The sequence below is a fragment of the Sus scrofa genome, chromosome 14 (genome assembly GCF_000003025.6).
Source record: "Sus scrofa isolate TJ Tabasco breed Duroc chromosome 14, Sscrofa11.1, whole genome shotgun sequence".
Classification (NCBI taxonomy): domain Eukaryota; kingdom Metazoa; phylum Chordata; class Mammalia; order Artiodactyla; family Suidae; genus Sus; species Sus scrofa.
The window spans coordinates 75,532,664-75,552,841 of NC_010456.5; the positions used below are offsets into that span (position 1 = coordinate 75,532,664).

At 36.7% G+C, this 20,178-nt stretch overlaps 1 protein-coding gene across 4 annotated transcripts in view; it reads left to right on the plus strand.

Moving 5' to 3' along the window:
- Positions 1-20,178, plus strand: part of MCU (mitochondrial calcium uniporter) — a 202,970-nt gene that overhangs the window by 14,131 nt on the left and 168,661 nt on the right. Inside the window, exons 2-3 of one of the 4 annotated variants that reach the window (XR_002338599.1) lie at positions 3,061-3,177; positions 3,844-3,892. The exons of 2 other annotated variants lie outside the window; for them this stretch is intronic. The gene's annotated coding sequence lies outside the window, so the exon portion shown is untranslated. The remainder of the gene's footprint in view (positions 1-3,060; positions 3,178-3,843; positions 3,893-20,178) is intronic. One more of the 4 variants, XR_002338598.1, reaches the window with a different exon arrangement.

Genomic DNA, 20,178 nt, shown 5'->3' on the forward strand with positions numbered 1-20,178 from the left:
CTGGCCTTGCTCATCGGGTTAAGGATTTGGTTGCCTCAAGCTGCCGTATAGGTTGCAGATGTGGCTCGGATCTGGTGTTACCATGGCTGTGGTGCAGGCTGTCAGCTGCTGCTTCAATTCAATCCTTGGCCCGGGAACTTCCATATGCTGCAGATGTGTAGCTGGAAAAAGAAAAAAAAAAAAGAAAAAGAAAAAGAAAAAAGACTTGACTTTCAAAAAAGCCAGTTCCCTTTTTTGGTGTGGAATGTCCTCCTTTATCATTTTTCTGGGAAAACCCCTTACACTTCCTGAGAGGAGGCAGAGAAGAGTAATGTTTAATTGCACAGATGAACATGTCTTGTGCAAAATGCAGAACATCATCTGCTATATTACAGCCAGCTCACAAGAGACTGAGCTGCAGCAAAAGCTTGGTTTACTGTATCAAAATTCTCAGATTTTTTTTAAGTGCAGACAAGCTGTGAATAGAAATTTCTTGTAATTATTTTTTTTCTGTGTGTTTGGAATAATTTGCATTTTGGGCTATCTGCCTTAGTTTGTAAAAGGATATGTCCCTTATATGGTAAAAAACACACAAAAAAACTGTTCTTGAATTGTGTCATGGCTTTGATGGCGTAAAAGAAAAATAAGGTATAGGATTGAGGGAAGGCACTTTTTTTGAGGCAAGTAGTTGGTGTGAAATAGGTATTTGTTTTAATAACAATACACACACACACGTATGTCAGTATATATTCTTTGTAGTCATTGATTTAAAAAGCCAATCTCTGATAAATATTTTTTCTTCCCAGTTTCACTCTTTTCATTGTCTTTGATAATGGTTTGCACAGTTTTGCAGAATACACAGTACAGAACTTCATTCAGGTTATCCCTCTAAATGATTTGCTACAATGCATTAACCAGAATGCTGATGCAGCGAGGGAAACACTAATAAATGGGATGCTTTCCAGGGACTGTAGCTAAGACAAAGCAAACACAAGCCAAAATTAAGAAGAAAACATTAGTTAGGCATCCAAGATGTAGTCTAGCCAGATATGCTATTAACAGTGAATATCCCATTCTAATTAGATTAATGGAGGCCTGGGCAATTTGAATCACCAGACTTTAAAAAAAATGACCCAACTTTAAGCATGTTAGAATTAGGGGTTATTGGAAAAATAGTCTTTTGGCTAAAATTGATTTAGAGTGAAAACTTAGGAGTTCCTGTCATGGCTCAGTGGTTAACGAATCTGACTAGGAACCATGAGGTTGCTGGTTCGATCCCTGGCCTTGCTCAGTGGGTTAAGGATCTGGTGTTGCCCTGAGCTGTGGTGTAGATTGCAGACATGGCTCAGATCCCTCTTTGCTGTGGCTGTGGTGTAGGCCGGTGGCTACAGCTCCGACTTGACCCCTGGCCTGGGAACCTCCATATGCCGCGGGAGCGGCCCTGGAAATGGCAAAAAAAAGAATGAAAACTTAAATTATTTGCTGTTTCTTGTTGAAAAGATTCTAATGTCTCAAGAATGATTAAACTCAGCTGCCTGTTTGTTCCTTCCATTGTGATTCTGAGGGAAAGGGTACTGAATGGACCTACAAATAAGAGTGTTTTTTTTTTTTGTTTGTTTGTTTTGTTTAGAGGAAGGAGGAGAAAGGATATTGCTAATTAAGAATAATTTTTGTTTTTTCACTTTGGCCATTTTCTTACAAATCATACTGATTTTTTTTTTTCATAAATTGTTTCCCCACGAATAGTGTAGGTTTGGAGAGAGGAGGTAGGTATGTAAACAAGCTTTTTAAATTGCTCTTCTTGGAGTTCCCGTCGTGGCGCAGTGGTTAACGAATCTGACTAGGAACCATGAGGTTGCGGGTTCAGTCCCTGCCCTTGCTCAGTGGGTTAACGATCCGGCCTTGCCGTGAGCTGTGGTGTAGGTCGCAGACGTGGCTCGGATCCCGCGTTGCTGTGGCTCTGGCGTAGGCCGGTGGCTACAGCTCCGATTGGACCCCTAGCCTGGGAACCTCCATATGCTGCGGGAGCGGCCCAAGAAATAGCAACAACAACAACAACAACAAAAATAAATAAATAAAAAGACAAAAAAAAATAAATTGCTCTTCTTGTTTTTGAAAGATCTTTGATTAATTGGCCAAGAGTCAGGCATTTAAAAACAGAACTCCTACACCAGAGAGTTAATTTTTTTTTTACTGTACTAAGATTTCTGAGTTTTGTAAACATGTTTCTGAAACTAGTGAAAGTTCCTGAATGAACCTGGATAGCCTGAGACCTCTATTGCCAGAGACTCCTTATGTTTTTAAAAAAATTTCTTAATTTTTCATAGTTTATTAGGGTTCTTTTTTTTTAAGTGCTAGAACGGTAGAGGTGTGGTAAAAAAATTTCCCTCTAAAAATGTTTCTAAAGGTATTGATTTATGAGTTGTTGTTTCAAATTACCTGTTTTTATATCTCTCTGAGCCTACCATGTGGTTATCTAAGATACTTTCTTTCTCTGAAAAAAAAGTGTATTTCAGAGTTTATCAAAACCAGTCTGAATTTATTCTAAATTACAACTCATTCTCTCTTCCTCTTTTTTTGTTTTTGGCTTTTTAGGACTGTACCTGTGGCATGTGGATGCTCCCAGGCTAGGGGTATCGATCGGAGCTACAGCCGCTGGCCTACACCACAGCTATAGCAATGCTGGATCCTTAACCCACTGAGCAAGGCCAGGGATCGAACCCGCATCCTCATGGATCCTAGTTGGGTTAGTTAACAGCTGAGCCATGAAGGGAACAATTCATGTTTTTTTTTTTTTTTTTTTTTTTTTTTTTTAAGGAAAAGACAAGTTTATTGAGGCAATAGATACTGTTAACATAGTGGGCTGATTTCCTGATAATCAGGGAGAGCCGACCTAACATGTTCTTTTGAAAGTGTCCTCTTGTCCTAAAGGTCACTTGTAATAACCAGCAGCTAAGAATGTTTTAAGACCTTTTGAGACTTTCTTATCTTTTGCGGCATTATATGCTGAGGTACCCACGTCAGCAGGCTCAAGAGGGCCTTTACCTTTGACATTGACTTTACTTTTTTCTATTCTTTTAGGTCTTTCACTACCATCCCTACAGTGGTTGGCAAGATATCGTTTCCACCTCACTCACCATGTACCATTGCCAGTGACATCTTAGCTGCTAGAGTGTGGAGCTGGCCTGTGGGAGTCAAGTAAGTGCCTTTTTTACTATTTGGCATGGTTTTTGCTTACTTTGCAAAGCCATGGAGAGGAACTCCTTAAGATTAGTTTTTAAAAAGGCACTTGCTTGATCCTTGTGGGCCGGCTCTTTGCTCCAGCCTGCTATTGTACACCTGGTACCTAACATGGGGCTGCATTTAGCAAGATGACTATCACCGAAAGGAACATTTTTGCTGGGCTAGACCCTAAGGAGCCTAGATCTGATCTTGGCTTGATTAGGCCATTTATATTGATGGGCAACCCCTGTCGCATCCCAGATTGAATCAGAACTTGTGTGTTCGCTCAATTAGTTAGTGTGGCCTCCTGGAAATTTAATAGGGTGTTATGGATGACCAAGGGTCTGTTGTTCTAAACCAGCTGGGTTATATGGAAACAGAACAGCTCTCCCAGGAAAGCCAATGTCCTTGGTGTTTTTTATTTTATTTTTTAATTTTTTTGAATTAATTTAGCTTACTTTAAGGAAGCAATGATTGCTGGTATTAATGAGGTTTGGGTTTCTGTACTTATTGCTAAAGTTGCTAAAACCTGGTATTTTACTTTTGCAGGTCACCTTTTAAATTTTGCCTATATAAATTAACACATCCCCTGTTATGTCATAACAACCATGTAAGGGAGAGTGTATTCCTGCTCTGTCTTAGGTATTGGTGATGTGATCTGTTCATTCAGGGGAAACTTGAGCAGTCCCAGGTATGTGAAGATCCTGATTCATAAGCATTTTGTCCCTGCAAACAAAACACAGTTTATTTCATGTTCATGAGAGTGAACTCATGATGTAGTTTTACAAAATCAATCAATCTTGCCTGTTGATTTTCCTGCCCCTGATGTTATAGAACAGGGATTGGCAAATTGCAGCTGAGACCACTGCTTGTTTTTGTAAATAAAGTTTTATTGGAACACAGATACATTTGTCATTCACGTGTTGTCTGTGACTGCTTTTGCACTGTAACAACAGAGTTGAGCTGTGACAGAGACCATATGGCCACAAAACCTAAAGTATCTGACTCTTTTAGAAGAAGTTTGCTGACTTCTGCTATAAAAGAACCAAGCTTCAAGCTGTATTTAGATATAAACTTATCAGAACTACAGTTGAATTCATTAGATTAGCAGGTGAGGGACAGAACCGAAGCTAGAAGTTAGGTCTCCTGTCTCCTTGTCTCTAGGGTTCCTTCCTCTAGGCCTCATACCATGTTAGTTGTTTTCGCTACTAGCTATAAGGCCCAGTCTTTTTCCTTTATTTTCCCCAAAGTAAAAGTGAAGACTCAATGATTTAAACCATAAAGATATGATTTATTGGAGAATGGACCTTACCTAGAGTTTGGATGCTTTTGTTTTATTATTTGAAGGTAACTGGGGCATTGTATCTTAATCACTTTGTGCTTATAGCGTATACTCAAAAAAGATTAGGTTAGTTGGAATGAAAAGAAATGTGATCCTTGTTCATAATTTCATAGCTGGGGTGAAATGAAAATTGGCATAGATGGAATGCTTCCTTCATGAATCTATGTGTCTTAGCTCATAAATAGCATGATAGTTTGTGTGTGTGTGCGCATGCATATGGGTGTCTAACAGCTCTCTCAGTGCATTCGAATTGCATTCTGAGAAGAGTTTAGCAGGTGTATTACAATCTGCAGATATGTTGCAGAGTTTTAAATAGAGTTTTAAAAATAAATTTTATTTTAAAACAGTTTTGGATTTACAGGAAAATGGCTAAGATGATACACAGATTTCCTGCATATACCCCTTCCCCAGCCCCCCTGTTGTTAACATCTTATGTTAGTAGGGTACATTTGTTATAATTAATGAACCAATATTGATACATTTTTATTGCTAAAGTCCATACTTCATTCAGATTCCCTTAGTGTTTGTGTAATATTCTTTCTCTGTTCTAGGATTAAATGAATTTTTATTAGCATATTCACTGATGTAGAAGGCATTCATATGACCACCTGAGGGTTAAACTAGTTTTGAAGTCCCTTCAATTCCAGGAGTGTAATTAAATGAATACAGGCTTAATTGCTGCAGAGTTCTGACTTGCAACATTTATATTCTGTAACTTGTCAAGAAAGTGATTGCTTTAGCCTTATTGATAGTAATGGCTCTTCAATTGTTTGTTCCTAAATTTTTATCATCATCCATTCCAGAAAGGACAGGACAGACTTAGTTGCATCTGTTATTGTCATATGCGAAATTGCTTGTGAAAATATTCAAAGTAAATTGCTCTCTTTGGAAGCAATGTGGATCAACTGTCCTACTTCAGTATGTTTACTGCCCCCCCCCCGCAAAGTAGTCAGCACCTTCGGATGAATCATTAATCATTCAGATTTCCCTATAAAGACCTTAAACCATATCTTCCTTAAACATTTATTAGTTACTTCCCAAAGTTAAACATGTGCATGCTCTGTGACTCAGCAGTTCCACTCTTGGACTTATACACAACAGTGTTATGTGCATATATTCACCGGAAGACATGGATAAAAATGTTCGTAACAGAACTAATTGAAATGGTCTAAACTGGTTTTCCAAATTCCTATCAACAGTAGAAGGGGTAGATAAATCTCTGGCATAATCACACAATACATGTTATAAACATTGATCACAGTCAACAGACTACAGCCGTGTATAATAATGTGTGGATCTCACAAATATAATATTGAGCAAAAGAAGCCAGATCCTCTATGATTCTATTTACATAAATTTCAAAAATAGGTAAAACTATCTGAGGTGTCAGGAGATTGATTACTCTTGTTGGGAATGGGGGAAACTGCGGTGGGATGTGAAGGGGCTTCATGAGGTGCTAGTAATGTTCAGTTTCTTGTTTGAGCCCTGGCTACATGGATGTGTTCACTTGGTGAACATTCTCCAAGCTTATATATTTTTCTATATTTATGTTATTCTTCAAAGAAAAAAGTATTCAAAAGTATTAGCAACTCTGGAAAACACACATGTAAAATTCACTGCGACATTTGAGGGTTATGTGGAGAACAAACTGAGCAAATTTACCTTACATCTTAGAATAATAGGGTGTCTGAATTACAGGATTATCAGAGTGCTCTTATATTACTGGAGCTGTTACAGTCCTTTTTGTACAATGAGATGAATAAATTGTAGCTGCCCTTTACTGTAAGCAGGTTTGGGGACTGCCTCAGAAGAGACTTCTTTTTAGTCTGTGTTGATAGAGAAACCAGGTTACAATGTCCATTCATTCTTTTATTATAGTAAAGACTATTAAGCCAAGTAGTTGTGACTTGGGCATATTGGTATGATTATATATCCTGGAATTTCTCCTTCCCTCTGATTGTTATTATTAGGTCAGTGAGTGAGCTTTCAAACCTCACCAGAATGTAGAGTCCTTTTCCCAAATGGAGCCCTTTTTTGTGACTTTACTGGTTTTGTTTTTTTGTTTTTTTTCTTTTTCTTTCTTGTTGGTACCTTTGGTTCTTCCAGTTGCTTGAATTAAAATTATTTTTTGGCTCTCCCTTTTGCCTTTGCAACCGTTTCCTATTGTTAAAATATATGGTCGAGATGCACATAACATAAAATTTACTTTCTTAACCATTTCTTAGTGTACAGTTCAGTACAAGCATATCTCATTTTATTGTACCCTTTATTGTGCTTTACAGATACTGAATTTTTTACAAATTGAAGGTTTGTGGCAACTCTACATTAAGCAAGTCTGTCAGCACCATTTTTCCAATAGCATTTGCATACTTCATTTCTCTGTGTCACGTTTTGGTAATTCATGCAATATTTAAAATTTTTTCATTATTATTATGTGTTATGATGATCTGTGATCAGTGATCTTTAATATTACTGCTGCAGCTGGCTGAAGGCTTAGATGATGGTAGGCAGTTTTTAGCAATAAATTATTTTTAAATCAAGGTATATACATTGTTTTTTTTTTTTTTTTTTAAGACATACTGCTATTGCACACTTAGCAGACTACAGCAAACAGAACTTTGAGATGCACTGGGAAACCATAAAATTCATGTGACTCACTTTTTTAGAATATTTGCTCTATCGTGGTGGTATGGAGCCACATCCGGAATATCTACCAAGTGTACCTGTGTCCCGCCCTTTTTATTTAATAATTAAATCCTAGTTGGAGTCTGCCTTTCTCACCTCAGTTATCTTGTACTTTGTTTTCTCATTACACCATCCTTAGTTGTATTTAAACTCTTATCATGTGTCTGGACCTCTGTCTGAAGAGCATCTCAACTTTCAGTGTTTCCTCTGCACTCAGTCCATTCTTTATCTTCCGGTCAGATTTATCTTTCTAACGTCTTACCAAAACATTTCCTCCTACAAACTTTTGCTTACCGCCACCTATAGGATTTAATACAAATTCCTTAGTCTGGTATTCAAAACCTTCTGAAGTTGAGTTCCAGTGTGTCTTTCTACCTTTAATGATAATGTTGATAACCAGTGATTACTTATTAACTTGCAGGTTGTGTGAAGCACCATACATGCATAGCTTTATTTAATTTATTCCTGTAAATTATTTAGTGTAATTACTACTGCTGAGGAAATAGAGGCTGGAGGGTTCTAAATAATTTACCCGAACTAGTACAAGTTATAGTTGTAACTCCTGTCTCCCAGAGCTCTTGAATGCCTTCAGTAGACCCATCCCTGACCACCAGGTGCATTCGCACCTTTATCCTATCTCTTTCACTTTGCAGATCCACAGCCTGGAAGGCCCCTGGCTCATTCCTTCTTCCCTCTCTCACGACCTCATTCTCTTCATCCATCAAGGCCTAGCTCAAGTTCCATCTGTTCAGTGTCCCCCCCCCCCCCTTGGCAGTTTATAAAATACTCATTAGCCTCCACTTATTTTGTATTTTATTGCCTTGAATCTGTATTTTTTAATGAATAGATGATTCAGCTTTGTCTTTAGATTGTAACCTCCTAGAGGTTGAAGTCTTGGATTATAGGTTTTTTTTTTTTAATGTCTCCTGAAGTGCTATATATTTATATAAAAGGTGCTCAATAAGTGTATGTGTTGATCATTTGAAATGGTATCAGAACCGTTAATAACTAAAGATATATAATATACATCTAAGACTCTTTCTTAGCCTTTGTGTTTCTTGAAGCTTTTTATAAATCCAACTAGTAGTCTTAATTCAGAACCAGGAATGACTATACCTAGAGCTAGATATCGATTGAGTTCCTCATAAGAAGCTTAAGTGAACAGTAATTTCATGATGCAATTACCAAACTGATTTGTTCATATGTATTATAGATGTTTTCATTTCAGCCAAAATGAAATGCTTCTTTTGCCACATACTGATTCAAATCAGAATAGCTCTTCATAACAAGAGTTTGACTTCTTTTTTTTAAATTGATGTATAGTTGACTTACATATTATATTAGTTTCAGGTATAAAATGTAGTGATTGAATATTTTTTATATTACACTCCATATGAAGTTATTATAAAATATGGGCTATATTCCCTGTGTTGTACATCCTTATATCTTTATTTTATACTTAATTTACTTATATCTCTTCACCCCCTACCCTTGTCTTGCCTTATTCCTACCCCCCTGCCCACTGGCAACTGTGAGTTTCTTCTCTGTATATGTTAATTTATTTCTGTTTTGCTATATTTGTTTTATTTTTTAGATTCCACATGAATGAAAACATACAATATTTGCCTTTGTCTGATTTATTTTACAAAGCATTGTAGCCTTTCAGTCTGTCCATGTTGTTGCAAACAGCAAAATTTTATTCTTTTTATGGCTGAATAATACTCCATGGTATGTGTAAACCACTTTACCCATTCATTTATTGATGGATTTAGGTTGACTTCTGACGGTCTCACTACTGGCACTTTGTTTTAGGCCGTGAACACCGTCTCATGTGGATTATAACAAAAGCCTCCAAATTGGCCTCCCTGTTTGTGCCTTTTGTTAGCTATGGTCAGAATTCAAGCAGTGGAAGTGATGCTGTCAGGCCGAAGATGACTGTTCCAGCAGCTTCAGATTTCAACTCAGAGTAAAAGAGTATGTTAAGTGGCCTATGGGCAGCAATGTGCTGATAAACTGGCTCTCTGGAGAAGGAAAAGCTTCTGATTTGTAGCATATGTCTATTTCTGTGGTATAATTATTCCCACTAGGGGAGTCAAAGTTCTGGAATGTATAACAGTCTGCTCTTCAGCTGGTTCCAGCCAGCTCCAGCTTACCACTGCTGAACACGTGGTTCCTTGTCTCACCCCTGACTGCTGCCACTTCCCCCTTCCCTACTTTGTTCTTGTGATACTGCCCTCCTTGCTGTTCCTCAGACATGCCATATGTGCACTCACCTCAGAGGATCTTTACATTTTTAGTTTGCTATAATTAGAATGCTCTTCTGAATACCTGCAGATTTGCTCATTTCTTATCTCTGTCAAGTGTACTCGGATATCTTCTTTGATCTCCCTATATAAATTTGCAGTCTTTACACCTACCTCACTGCTTCCTTTCTTCATTACCCTGCTTTATTTTTTTCTGAGCACTTGCAACATATGTTTATCTATTACTTGCTTTCCCTTCCTGTATCCTTTGTTAGAGCAGGAACATTTTCTTCACTACAGATTCCTCAGCACCCACAAGAGTACCTACCACACAGGCACTCAAAAAGATGTTGAATCGGAGTTCAACAAATCTGGCTAACATCCATGAGGACGCAGGTTTGATCCCTGGCCTCGATCAGTGGGTTTAGGATCCAGTGTTGCCGTGAGCTGTGGTGTAGGTCAAAGATGTGGCTCGGATCCATCGTTGCTGTGGCTGTGGTGTAGGCCAACAGCTACAGCTCCGAATCAACCCCTAGCCTGGGAACCTCCAAATGCCGCAGGTGTGGTCCTTAAAAAAAAAAAAAAAAAAAAAAAAAGTTGTTGAATCAATTGATATGTACTACTTTTTTTTAATTTATTTATTTTCCTTTTTTGGCTGCCCCACGGCACATGGAGTTCCTAGGCTGGGGATCAGATCCAAGCCACAATTGTGACCTAAGCCGCACCTGTGGCAATGCCAGATCCTTAACCTGCTGTCCTGGGCCGGGGATCGAACCTGTGTTCCAGTGCTCCCAAGATGCTGCCAGTCCCATTGACCACAGCAGGAACTGCAATATGTACTTCTTTTAAAGACATAAATTTTTAAAATTAAAATTTTGTTTTGAAATTAAGGTATAGTTGATGTACTGCAAAGTGACTCAGTTACATACATGTATGCGTTCTTTTTTATATTCTTTTCCGTCATGGTCTGTCCTGTCCCAGGAGATTGGATATGGTTTCCTGTGCTATACAGTAGGACTTTATTATTTATCCTTTCTAAATGTGATAGTTTGTATCTACTAACTCCAAGCTCCCAGTCCATACATCTTCCTACCCCCTCCCACTTGGCAACCACAAGTCTGTTCTCTATGTCTGTGAGTCTGTCTGTTTTGTAGATAGGTTTATTTGTGGCCTTATTTTACATTCCATATATAAGTAATATAATATGGAACTTGTTCTTTTCTTTCTGACTTACTTTATTCACTTAGTATGGTAGTCTCTATTTGCATCCATGTTGCTACGAATAAAGATAAATATGAGTGTGTGTATTTCTCTACTTTAGAGAACATCCTTGATATGGAAGGAATTTTTAATTTTTGTTTTATTGGTTGTCCTAAAATAACTTCCAAAATACACTGCAGTGTTTTTGTACCTGTCTAATGCCTTTCTGTAGTGATGCATTACTTCTGTTTCTAGGCAATGTTTTCTGTACGTGAAGATAATGGTTATATTTGCTGTTAAGACTGAAAAAGGAGCATTTCATTTTGGCTGAAATAAAAATATCTGTAATACATGCGGACAAATCATTTTGGTAATTGCATCAAGAAATTACTGTTCACTTAAGCTTCTTATGAGGAGCTCAACAATATTTATGGTTAAAGTATTTGGTAGTGTGTTAATCTCATAATAACATTATTGCAAGTTTGAAGATCTGGAATGAGTAATGAGAACAGGGAATATATATACTTTATTTGAAGACTAACATGGGTTTATGAGGACAGTTTTATATATAAATATTAAGATTTAAAGACTAGTTTTACATATTGGTTTATTGTAATCAAAAAGGTGTATGACTTCTTTTGAACTAGATGCTGTCTTTTCTCCTTGATCTCAGTTTCTTCCTTTTTCCCCTGAAGTGGAATTCAGCCCTCCACTTGACTTAGTCTAGGCATAAACAAATGTTACACTGAGGTGGCAAGATTGAGTAGTAGTTACTAACCAGGGTTTTCTTTCTTTGTTTTTTTTAACAATTGAATATTTTTACAAGTAAAATAAGAGTCGAAAACATGTTAGCCAGAGTTGATGTTTTTCAAATTAATCTTTTGGGTATCAACCATGTTAACCTATTTTTATTTTGGGGTTAGAGTTATAGAGGTCAGAGAAAAGGGTAACTTGAAAGCTATCATTTCTTGGCAAACAATTAAGAAATGGAGAGAAAAATCTGTTTTTCTTTTACAACTATGCATGTTACTTTCTTGAGTGACACTAAAATTTGCAATATTTCTCTTCTACAGACTTTTGAACATTGGAGAAAAAACCCTCTTTCTCTTCTGAAAGCATAATTTTCTTTGTTATGTCACTTTTGTCTTCAGAAAATGTTTATCTTCTAGAGTTTTTTTTTTTTTTAATTAAGACTGTGTTTTTAGAGCAGCATAGCAAAGATTTATAGCAAAACTAAGGGAAAGGTACAGAGATACAGATTTTTTTTTTACAACATTCTTAGTAATTATCAAGTTTGTCAGAGACAGCAGATATAAACTTGTTTTCTGCTCATGTGTGTGATGCTGTGATTCTTATTTTTTCTAAAATATTCAGAATGATTATCCACTTTAAAAGCTTGTATCTATTATAAGGGTACTAAATCTTTATCATAGAAAAATTGAGATATACAGAAAAATGGAAGGAGGAAGAAAATGTTACTGAGAGACAACCATTGTTAACATTTTTATGTATTTCCTTCCAGACGTTTTTTATGGAGTTCATCTTGCCTCTGATAAAGAATCATTGATCTTTATATGCAACATAAAACTATATAACTATATTTTGCTTCTTTTGCTTAGCGTTTTACCAGATATTTAACAAATCTTGTCATAAACATTTAGTGACAGCATAATATTCCAAAGAGTGGCTGTATCATTGTTTGTCTTAATAATGTAGTTTTCAAAATAGATTTTGCTGGTGGCGCATTTGAGAATTTTAAAGAATAAATATTCTTTACCCTGAAACAAGTTTCAGGAAAATTGAAAACAATAACAACAAAAAACATTGGTAATCCTTCTGTCGTGTGTTACTGTGTGAACAGTGTTGGTTACTGCCCTGACCATATTCTTAGACACTCACAAGTAACAGCCGCAAATTACAGTAAAGTTATTTAAAGCATCTTTAAAACCCCATCTGTTTGAGATGCTGTTTTCTAGAAATATTTTGCTATTTTAGTGGAGACTGTCAGATTCTTCTATGGCTATTGGAAAGTCTATCCTTCTGTCTATAGGTTTGGTAATTAAAAATATTAAGAAATAAGCTCAAAGTGGGTATGGAGAGATCATATCTCAAGGTAGTAAAGGCCATTTATGATAACCTCTCAGCTAACATCATACTCAGTGATAAAAAAGCTGAAAGCCTTCCTGAAGGCTGAAATTCAGAAACAGGATGAGAATGCCCAACCTTAGTGCTTCTATTTAACATAGTATTGGAAGTCCTAGCCACAACAGTCAGATGAAGAGAAATAAAATGTATCCAGATTGGGAGGGAAGAGGTAAAATATGTCTCTATTTGCAGATGACATGATACTCTATATAGAGAATCCTAAAGTCTCCTCACAAAAACTATTAGAACTAATAAGTTATTACAGCAAGGCAGAAAGATACAAGATTGATATACAGAAATCTGTTGCATTTTTATACACTAATAATGAAATAACAGAGAAAGTGAAAAAAGAATTTCAGAGTTCCCCTTGTGGCTCAGCAATAGTGAACCCCACTATTGTCTCTGAAGACGCAGGTTTAATCCCTGGCCTTGCTCAGTGGGTTAAGCATCCAGCATTGCCATGAGCTGCAGTGTAGGCTGCAGATGTGGCTTAGATCTGGTGTTGTGGTGGCTGTGGCATAGGCTGGCAGCTGTAGTTCAGATTTGTCCCCTAGCCCAGGAACTTCCATATGCTGTGGGTGCAGCCCTAAAAAAGCAAAAACAAAACAAAAGTACCTCATTTAAAAATGTATTCAATTTACAATTAAATACCAAGGAATAAACTTAACCAAGGAGGTGAAAAACCTATATGCTGAAAACTATGAAACATTGATAAAGGAAGTTGAGGATGATTCAAAGAAATGGAAGGATATCCAGTGCTTTTGGACTGGAAGAATTAATATTGCTAAAATGCCCATACTGTCCAAAGCAGTCTACAGATTTAATGCAATCCCTATCAAATTTCCCATGACCATTTTCACAGAACTAGAACAAATAATCCTAAAATTTATATGGAACCACAAAAGATCCAGAATTGCCAAAGCAATCCTGAGAAAAAAAGACAAGCCTGGAGATATAACTTTTCCAGACTTCAGACTATACAACAAAGCTACAGTAATCAAAACAGTTTAGGGAGTTCCCATCATGGCTCAGTGGTTAATGAATCCGACCAGGAACTATGAAGTTGTGGGTTTGATCCCTGGCCTCACTCAGTGGGTTAAGGATCTGGGTTTGCCCTGAGCTATGGTGTAGGTTGCAGACATGGCTCAGATCCCTCTTTGCTGTGGCTGTGGTGTAGGCCAGTGGCTACAGCTCTGATTTGACCCCTAGCCTGGGAACCTCCATATACTGTGGGTGTGGCCCTAGAAAAAGACAAAAAGACCAAAACCAAAACAAAACAAAACAAAAACAAATCAAAACGGTTCAGTATTGACACAAAACCAGACACATAGATCAATAAAACGGCATAAAGATCCCAGAAATAAGCCCACACACCTAGGGTCAATTAATCTGTGACAAAGGTGGCAGGAATACACGATAGAGAAAAGATAGTTTCTTCAACAAGTGGCGTTGGGAAAGCTGGACAGCTACATGTAAAACAATGAAACTAGAACATTCCCTTATACCATATATGAAAATAAACTCAAAATGGTTTTAAGACAATTGTTAAGACCTGACACCATAAAACTTCTAGAAGAGAGCATAGGCAAAACATTCTTTGACATAAGTTGTGGCAATATTTTCTTAGATTAGGCTCCCAAGGCAAAAGAAATAAAAGGTAAACAAGTTGGACCTAATCAAACTTAAAAGCTTTTGCACAGCAAAGGAGACCAGCAACAAAAGGAACAGACAGTCTATGGAATGGAAGAAAATATTTGCAGAGGATGCAACCAACAAGGATTTAATATCCATAATAATAGAAACAGCTCATGCAACTCGATATCAAAAGAGACAAACAACCCAAACAAACCAAAAAAAATGGGCAGAAGACCTGAATAGGCGTTTTTCCAAAGAAGGCATACACATAGCCAAAAAACACATGAAAAGTTGCTCAACATCACTAATTATTAGAGACATGTAGATCAAAACTACAATGAGGTTATTACCTCACACCAGTCAGAATGGCCATCATCACAAAATCTGCAGACAATAAATGCCGGAGAAGATATGGATAATAAGACTGTTGGTGGGAATGTGAATTGGTGTAGCCACAAATGGAAAACAATATGGAGGCTCCTTAAAAAACTGAAAATAGAACTACCATATGACTCAGCAATTCCACTTCTGGGTATTTATCCAGAAAAAATGAAAACTCTAATTCAAAAGGCACATGCACCCCCATGTTCATAGCAGTACTGTTTACGATAGCTAAGACATGGAAGCAACTTAAGTGTCCATCCACAGGTGAATGGATAAGGATGATGTGTGTGTATGTGTGTGAATATAAATATATACACATGCATATATGTACATACATATATATGTGTGTATATATACACACACAATGGAATACTCTTCAGCCATTAAAAAAAGAATGAAATGTTATTTGCAGCAACATGGATAAACTTAGAAATTATCATACTAAATGAAGTAAATCAGAAAAAGACAAATATTACATGATGTCACATGTGGAATCTAAAAAGTAATACAATGCATCTATATACAAAACAAATAGACTCACAGACATAGAAAAGCAAACTTATGGTTACCAAAGATAAAGGGCGGGGAGGAACGTATTAGGAGTCTGGGATTAACAGATAAAAACTACTGTGCATAAAAATAGGTGAGCAATGAGGATTTACTGCATAGCTCAGGGACTTATACCCAATATCTTATAATAACCTATAATGGAATCTAATCTGCCAAAAAAAAATCCCTATGGTGTATACCTGAAACTGACACAAAATTGTAAATCAAGTATATTTCAGAAAAGAAAGAATATTAAGAAATAATTGTCCTGGGAGTTCTTGCTGTAGGGTAGTGGATTAAAGATCCAACTACAAAGGTTGCTGCAAAGGTGCAGGTTCAATCCCCAGCCCAGTGTAGTGGATTAAGGATCTGGCATTGCTGCAAACTCCAGTGTCAGTTGCAGCTGCAGCTCAGATTTGACCCCTGGCGAAGGAACTTCCATATGCTGTGGGTGTGGCCAAAAAAGGAAAGGGAAAGAAGGAAGGAAAGAGGGAGGGAGGGGGGAAGGGGAGGAAGGAAGGAAGGAGGGAGGGAGGGAGAGGAGAGAAGGAAGGAGAAAGGGAAAGAAAGAATTGTCCTGTAAACTGTTTTTTTAGAATTGTTCCCTGGTGTTTTTATAGCTTGGGATTCTATCACATAGGTGTGTAGCTATGTACTGCACTTAAATCAATTCCCTCTGTTACACATTGTTTCCAGTCTTGCTGTTATTTGCGTTGTTATAAGAATAACTTTGTGCATTCAATATTGCTCCTGTATGAGCTTAAAGAATGCCTTCCTAAAAGCAGAAGGTATGAGAATTACTGTCTGCTTACATCTTTGCCACCAAAAAGTGTTACTAGCATTTGATAACAAATACTAAACTGTGTCTGGTGAAAAAATGGTATCTTGCTGTAGGTTTAATTTGCATGAAGTGAAACAACTATATCGTTATTATTATTTTGCTGTGCACTAAATCTCCTATTTGTTTACTCTTACAGTGATATGGGTCCTTTTCTTTGTAATTTAATAGGAGCTCTTTATATTTTAGGGAAACTAACTCTTTATAATCTGAGTTGCAATTTTTTTTTCCGCTTGTCATTTTTTTAAACATTTAAATCACTTAAGTCTGAGTCTATACATTCAACTTTTAGGCATTATTTTAAGGGCCGTATTATGTATGAAAGTAGGGAGCTACCTGTAGTTGCTAAGTGAATAAAATATTAGTCCTGAAAATACCTGAAGATGGTTGTGTTAGATTTATTCCTTCTGCTTAATGGAGAAGCAAATTTCAGCTAAACACATGGAAGAATTTTCTTTGATTATACCAACTTTTTTTTTTTTTCCCCTTATGGTTACACCTGCGGCATATGGAAGTTCCCAGGCTAGGGGTTGAATTGGAGCTGCAGCTGCTGACCTATGCCACAGCACTGGCAGCACTGGATCCAAGCCACATCTGCCACCTACACTGCAGCTTATGGCAATGCCAGATACTTAACCCACTGAGCAAGGCCGGGGATTGAACCTGAATTCTCAGGGACACTATGTTAGTTCTTAACCTGCTGAGCCACAACAGGAACTCCTGATTATATCAGCTTTAATATGGAGTGGGCATTTTTGGGACTAGATGGATTCTTTGTTATTAGATCTGTTTCGATGTATACATATATTTTCATGCAACTGTGAATTTATATTTCTTTCCTAATTTTCTTTCTCTCTTTTTGTTCCATTTTGTTCCAAGGTAACCGTGTATATTTATCCTTCTTTATTTTTCTCCATACTTGAATTGTCATCCTATCCTTTTCTTGTCTGCCTTCCTATCAGTACACACACTCTCTACTTGAATTGTCATCCTGTCTTTTTCTTGTCTGCCTAACTATCAATACACACACACTCTCCTCATGCATATATGTACTGTTTTTTTTTTTTTAATTTTACTTTGGTTTATAGAATTGGATTATATTATACCTTCTTTTCTGGACATATACTTTGTTTCCCATTTTTTGTCACTGTGAACATTGTAATATCTTTTGCTGGCCCATTTCCTCCATGGGATAAAGAATCAAGAGTGGGATTATTGATTCAAAGGATGTGTACATATGATATTTTTATGTTTAGTAATACTTAATGAATACTGTCAAATTGTTTTCTAAAACCAACATAAGAGAGTCTTTCTAAGGTCTCTGCTAATTCATGGAAGACCATAAAATATAATTATGTAGCCTTTTTATAGTTAGTTACAGGATTTGCTGGATTCTTACGAGAATCTGAAGAGTTTTATCTGAAGAGTTATTTTTATAAAATCGATTATCTCTCTGTGTTCTGGGTAGTTGTGTTACTTTAATATAAAACAAAATAAAATTCTATTCTCAAAGCTCTAGTTCATTAAACTAGTAGCAGTGTAATATTCTAATAGACTAGAGAATAAATAGAATTGAGACAAATTTTAAAATCTATCTTTAAGGATGAGGTTGGGAAATAAAGGCCATTTTGGTAATAATAGATTTTTATCTTTAAATTGGGTATTTGCTTGGTTACAAAAGTATTAATTAAAGAATCTCTTTCTCTAGTAGATTCTCAGCTTGAACAGATAAATATAGAGCACCAATGTTCAGAAAGGGAATAGTGTAGCAAATGTGTGGGTAGCTGTTGTAGTTTTGCACAGCAGATAACATCTAGAATAAAGAATAGATGAAAATGCTTATTAAGGATTAGTGTTCTTGAAACATCATCAAATACACCATTCCCCAAGCCTAGCATTCAGAGCCATTCATAATCTTGCCGATCTTGCATTATCTAAGATATTTTCAACCCAGCTAAACACACTTTACCTTAATTCCTTATTTCTGTGTTTGTCACACTCATTCCCATTACTATTCATTTGTTCTCATCCATTTAGAAATCATATATTTCCCCTTCTACACCCCTGTAGAAAGATGGATTACAGTTGACCTCTGGCCTCTCCAATACAATCTATCCTCTTTAGCTCCTAACTTCTTCTTCGTAGTCTTTTTTTTTTTTTTTTTTTTCCTTTTCAGGGCCGTGCCTGCGGCAAATGGACATTCCTAGGCTAGGGGTTGAATTGGAGCTGTAGTTACCAACCACAGCCACAGCAATTCGGGATCCAAGCCGCATCTGCAACCTACACCACAGCTCACGGCAACACTAGATCTTTAACCCACTGAGCCGGGCCAGGGATGGAACCCACATCCTTATGGATACTAATGAAGTTCGTTTCTGCTGAGCCACAGTGGGAATTCCATTAGCTCTTAAATACTATAGCACTGATATTTTGAATATCTTCAAACTGGTTTCCAAGAACTATACATTTATGTATCAGTAAAAAGGTGGATTTTTTTGTTGTTTTTTAGTTTTTATTGAATGCCTCTTGTATGTACAGCACTATTCTAAATTGTAGGTATATGGGGATGAACAAGCTAGACAATATCCCTTTCATGGAATTTATATTCTTGTTGGGAGAGACAGACAATAGATAAAATAATTAACAAAAAAAATCAGTAAGAATCTGATGAAAACATTTATGAATAATGAATCTGATACCTTAGTTGCAAGTGGCGGAACCACCCCACTTAGTTACAGAAAAAAAAATTTTTTTTCCCATTTTTAATTAAAAAAATTCCCCCCCCCCATTTTTAAAGTTGTCTAGTTGATTTATAGTGTTTCAGGCATATAGCACAGTGATTCAGTCATACATGTATCTATAATACATCTATATCTTCTACTTTATAGGTTATTACAAGATATTGAATATAATTCCCTGGGCTATACAGCAGGTCCTTACTGATGTCTGTTTTATATATAGTAGTGAGTGTATATCTGTTAATCCCAAATCCCTAAATTAACTCTCTTCCCCTTTCCTCTTTGGTAACCATGAATTTGTTTTCTGTCTTTGAGTCAATTTCTGTTGTAAAATGAGTTCCTTTGTTACCTGTTTTTAGATTCCACATGTAAGTGATATCATATGATATTTGTCTTTCTCTTTCTGACTTATTTCACTTAGTTTGATAATCTTTAGGTCCATCCATGTTGCTGCAAATGGCATTATTTCATTCTTTTTTAATGTCTGAGTAGTATTCTGGTGTATATATCTATATCTGTATCTATATAGAGATGAAGAAGAAGTGGCATATATGCATCTATCTATACATACATACACACACACACACACCAGACTACTCAGCATAAACATATGCCATATATATCTTCTTTATCTGTTTCATCTGTCAATGGGCACTTAGGTTTAAAAAAAATTATTTTTAAGGATATTGCATAGGGCACAGAATCTTTGCAGGAAGCTGGAGAATCAGTCCTGAAGTCTGCTTAGCTAGGAACAGTGCCCACATTATACCCCCAGACTATGTCATTGGTGACTCCACTGTTTTTGCCACGGGGAAAAGGTATTTGAATTTTTACTGTCTATGCTAAGTGTGAGATGCAGCTGCTAGGATCTTTACCATTTCTGTGTCTGAAGGAAAGCTAATATTTCTCTGAGCTGTTCTTCAGAACATATTCCAAAACATGGTGTCTCCATTATATCACTTGCTTCCTAATTGAAATATCATTTCAATGTGTTCGATAGGCAGAACCTAGGTCAAATACTTGCTTCCTGTTTGCAAGAGAGGCTGGGAAAATGAATTTCTGACTCCTGTCTTGGGGAGGCAGGAATTATGAGAAATTCTCCTAAAGGAAGGCTTTTAAAGCTGCTGGGTCTGGGTAGTTTAAAACCATGGGAAATCTGATATGGTAGAGAGTGGTTGCAGGATTGACTTGGATTTGAGTAGTCAGGGAGGGCCTTCC